Source organism: Aegilops tauschii, chromosome 1, assembly GCF_002575655.3.
Source record: "Aegilops tauschii subsp. strangulata cultivar AL8/78 chromosome 1, Aet v6.0, whole genome shotgun sequence".
NCBI lineage: Eukaryota > Viridiplantae > Streptophyta > Magnoliopsida > Poales > Poaceae > Aegilops > Aegilops tauschii.
The window spans coordinates 445853787-445858621 of NC_053035.3; the positions used below are offsets into that span (position 1 = coordinate 445853787).

Here is a 4835-nt window from a genome sequence, read left to right on the forward strand (position 1 = left end):
GCCGGACATGCGGGTGCCCGGGGCGTGGAGGATCAGCGCGGGCGGCGTGCCGGTGCCACCACCACCCACCGGGGCGGCGCGGCGTGCGGAGATCGCACGTATCCGCGCGTCCCTGCCGCGGGCGGCGAGGGAAGGCCCGCGGTACACCCCCGACAGCCCGCTCTGGGAGCCCTACTTCCGCCGCCGCCACGCCGAACAGCTCGAGGCGACGAACGGCGTCGTGCCCTCCGGCAGGCTCAACTCCGAGGGCCGGCGCCGGTGGTGGGGCGTGCCCAGCCGCACGTTGGAGGCCGTCCTCGAGTACATCGAGGGCGGCAACACGCCGCGCCTCGAGTACCCCTCTCCCCCGTCCTTCTCACGCCGCCGTGGGAGCTCCTGGACCCCGAGGCGCATGGAGCGGCCTGGGGCGTCCTCCTCCTCGTCCGGCTCTCCCTGCCTCCGCCCCGTCAAGTCGGAGCCCCAGGACACGCCTGTCAGCGCGCTCACCCGCAGCTCCGGCGTTCGCATTGGCGACTCCACCCCCCCCCCCTCCGGCCGCTTCGTCCTCGTCGAACCCAAGCCGGAGTCCGGCCTCCCCCCGGAGTACGAGGAGATAGCCCGGCGCGGCTTCTCCGACGAGGAGGCCCTACAGTGGGCGCGGGACGACTACTACCGCGACGAGATGGTCCGGCAGCGCCGGGCCCTAGAGGAGATAGAAGCCCGCAAACGTGGGCGCGAGGACGAGCACGGCGTCGTGATCCTCGACAGCGATGACGACGAGGATGCCCCCGGACCGTCCAACCCGCCGCGCCAACCAGGGGAGGGATGCAGCAGGGACGGCGGCGGCGACGACGACAACGGCGGCGACTACACGCGGTTCTACAGCCTCCTCGGCATGTAGAACTGCAAGGGCGGGCAGCGGGCGGCGAGGAGCGGACGGCGAGGAGCGGCGATGGAGACGGCGAGGAGCAGCCCCTAGTAGTTTTTTCTTTTTTTGTAAAATATATTTAAATTTGAACGAACTCGCCGATGTTTGCGTTAAATTTGAGCCGTGTTTGCGCCGTATTTAAGTTTTTCAAAAAAACGTGGGCGCCGCGACTGGGGGGCATCACGCCCCCAGCGCGCGGTTTAGCGCCGGTGCATCCCAGGGGTGATTTTTAGCCCCTTCGGGGGGGGCCAACGGCTGGAGATGCTCTTAGGGACAGTCATCCGGGTGCATGGGAGCAACTGCTGATGGAGGACGAGTCAAAGTGTTGTGACTGGCTGCTGCAGATCCTCTGATGGTAATGCCCCTCTACATTTGAATTGACAAAAAAGTTACAGAATTTCAGTTCCTTTGTACTTATGAGATCTTCAGTCCACGACGAAAAATTGCAGAGTTCTACTTCGTCAAGATAGGAGTGAGATTTCGATGGGACACGACCAGATTATGATGTTGGACTAGCAAATTTAGCAGATGATGATGTTGTACATCAATTCAGACCCGAGAGACTGTAAGCTAAAAGAAAAAATATACAGGAGTTCAAAGTCGAGAAATAGGGGGATGTTTGTTCGTATGTCTAAAAATAATTGAGTTTATATAGGAGTTCAAATGGATAAAAAATAAATAGTTATATGTTTGAAGTTCGTCGACCAAAATTCTAAAAGTTCAAATTGAGAAACGTGGTAAGTTCGAACGAAAAATAAATGAGCCCTTGGACAATTTCACTGAGAAAAAGGTAAGAAGTTTATGTATAACTGTAGCTTGTGCCCCATCGAATCAACATTGCAATGTACTCTCTCCGTCCCAAAATAAGTGACTCAACTTTGTACTAGCTTTAGTACAAAGTTGAGTCACTTATTTTTTGGGACGGAGGGAGTAGTAAAATAGTTTGTTACATCTCTCTAGCTGTATGAGAATGAATGTTTTGTTATTATATCTGTTTCATTGCTTGTCTTCAGTCACCTAAATAAGTTGAAGAAAAATCTGTAAGTTTGGTGCGTGTGCTGCTACAAATCTAAACTTGTTGTCCAATAATTCTAGTACTGATGAGCATCGAGTTGATTGAAATCATGTACTCCTAGTTGGTTTCTGAGACACTTACTGGTCCTCCCTTGTATATATAGAAGCTGTGCCTGATAGCCATACATGACTTTTGTGTATGACAAATGGTGCGAGGAAATTCTGAATACATGGCACGGCCGCTCTTGGACAGTAAACATTTATATCTTATTTATTTGTGCAGCCAGTCTGTGCTTCTTCAGTTGTAAAATTCCCAGAGCGTCAGTGCAACTACATATCAGGGTATGCTATGTTGATTCTATAATTTTCCGTATGCTTGTATGTACAAAAATATGGTATATTTACTGCTTCATTTTCTTGTGGTGTGAATGTTGTTGATGTACTCTACATAATTTGTGCTGACTAGCAGCCTCCCCCACTGCACCGCCGCCCCGATCACCAGCCTCCCCGGGCATGGTACGCAACCCACTCCTTGTGCCACACCGTCCTCCATGCCCTGCCCCGCGCCACCAGCCGCCGCCTCCCTCCCGCGCAACTTCTCCCAAGGCTTGCGCTCAGCGGCCGCGGGGGGAGCATCGGGGTCGAGGATCTTCATCTCGGCAGTACAACTGCATGCCTCGTCGACGTTCATGAAAAGTGTTGCTGTTGTACACTCAACACAGGTGCACGCAGCAATAAGGGAGAAGCAATAAGGGAGAAGCGCACATGAAGCAGGTGAGGAGGTGTGTGTGCGAGAGATGATACTCAACTTGTACTGCTGCTGTACTCGCGTGTGAATGATTCTTTTTTTTCCTGCTCATTCTTGTACTGCTTGCCATAAAAAAACCTGACGACGGAATACTTGATATTTGCGTATTCTATCATCAGTTCATGGAGAAGAAATTCTTTTTTCTTCAGTTTGTATTCTAGCGTGAGTTCTGTGTGTATTTTTGTTCTCTTTTCTTCAGTCCACAAGAAGAAGAAAATGTCAGTTCATGAATAGAGAATGTTTGTATTAAACTTAATATTAGTTCGATGTATATTCTAACATCAGTCCATGAAAAAGGCACAGAAAAGTTGGTGTGTGTCAAGAAATATCGTTAGTTCAAGTTTTAAAATTCTGTAAGTTTAGATATATCACCTAAATAAGTAATGATTTGTAGCGAGTTTCTTCAGTGTCAATTCTGATTCAAGTGCCCTGTTCTTCCTAGCCCACATGGTGCTTGTGTTAATTATTATGGACATGTGCAGTACAAACATTTTCAAATGGTGCAGTACACGTATTTAAAACTTTTATATATTTACAAAACAGAAATTATCATTCCCAAAAACCTACAAAAAGAGCGTCAATTTATATTGATATTTGTTCTAGTCCTTATATTACAACAGTGCAATGACAAAAAAAAATCATCAGTTCAACAGCATGGACATGCTAATGCTGTAGTGATCTCGTGCGCGGCCACAAGTTCTAAAATGAAGACAAAAGAAAAATGGAAGCGAAAAAATAAGAAAAATATAAATATAAATAAAGGTCACTTCTATAAGTTCAAGTGCTCATCAAACACAATTAAAAAATTGTGAGTTCGTATATGGAAAGGTCATGTATTACTAGCATATAAGTTAAAAAAATAAAACATAGTCAGTTCGTTCTAGGGAATCCAAAGAAAATTTGAAGAGAAAAAACATAAAATATTTATTACAAACAAAATTCAGTCAATTTGCCTACATAAAACTGTGCAAGTTCGGGTGATGATGTCAGCATCAGTTCGGACGAGAAAACAAAATTATCATTAAAACCCCAAAAGTTCGCTTCTATAAGTTTAAGTGCTCATCCGACACGGTTCAAAAAACCTGGTTGAAGAAGTCCGCCGTTCGTTTCAGGAGTCCCAAAAAATGATGCATTCTTACCGTATTCAAAACTACACCTTAATCATAATAAAATCGAGAAAAAGTTCAACATGACAATTCAGTCAGTTCAATGGATATAAGCCATTCAAGCTCGGAGACGATGACACCGACAAATTGTATGACAAAAAATGTAAAGGTAAAAAACAAAAAAAAGTTGAACATCACAAATTCAATCAGTTCAACGGGTATAAGCTACTCAAGCTCGGAGACGATGACATCGACAAAATGTATGATAAAAAAATGTAAAGGCAAAAAACAAAAAAAAAGTCATCAATCAGTCCAAGGTCTGACTATAGAAAAGTTCAAACTCTTTAGGTGAAATAGTTGAAGGATAAAAAAAAACGGTGTTGAAAAAAGGTTACTCTAAAAAATAGTTAAACGGCCATGCGCTTTTTAAATCCGCACGGTGAAAAACTTAGCAATCCCGCTGAGTTAATCATCATCCATTCAATCTTTATACGCGAATCAACTCTTATCAAAATGTACATGAGATATTTACTGTCACAGCTAGCTACTGTAGTATCGATTCAGTTACACAAGCTTCAGTTATCTACCGGGGCCGCGGCGATGGCGTCAAGCCGCTCGACGAGCTGCTGCGCCGTAGGCCTCGTCTTGGGGTTCTCGCTGACGCAGGCGCACGCCAGCTCCAGCACCCTCGCCGCCTCCTCCCAGTGCCGTCCCCGACGCAGCGGCGTCCACGGCCTCGTGGCCCCGCCCCTCCCGCCGCAGCCGCACCGCCCACGCCGTCACGTCCCGCGCGCCGAGCCGCGCCACCATGTCCACGGGACGCCGCCCCGTCACCAGCTCCACCAGCACCACCCCCATGCTGTACACGTCGCCGCCGGCGAGTGCTCGTACTCCGGCGGGATGTACCCAGCGTGCCCACCAGGTCCGTCGTCACAAGCGTATCGTCGCTCCCGCGCGCCAGCCCGAAGTCCCCGAGCCGCGCCTCCATCGCCGTGTCCAG

General features: G+C 48.6%; 1 long non-coding RNA gene and 1 pseudogene across 3 annotated transcripts; one reads left to right on the plus strand and one right to left on the minus strand.

Moving 5' to 3' along the window:
- Positions 1-1174: 1174 nt before the first annotated feature.
- On the plus strand, positions 1175-4205 carry LOC109783983 (uncharacterized). Of its 3 annotated transcripts, XR_005757065.2 has the most exons (4): positions 1175-1262; positions 1357-1472; positions 2205-2263; positions 2391-4205. It is a non-coding gene; the product is annotated as an uncharacterized lncRNA (long non-coding RNA). The 3 variants fall into 3 exon arrangements; XR_002237790.3 differs by lacking the exon at positions 1357-1472; XR_012186650.1 differs by having other exon boundaries at positions 1180-1472.
- Positions 4206-4410: 205 nt separating this feature from the next.
- LOC141038126 (phytosulfokine receptor 1-like) lies at positions 4411-4823 on the minus strand (annotated as a pseudogene).
- Between the last annotated feature and the right edge of the window lie 12 nt (positions 4824-4835).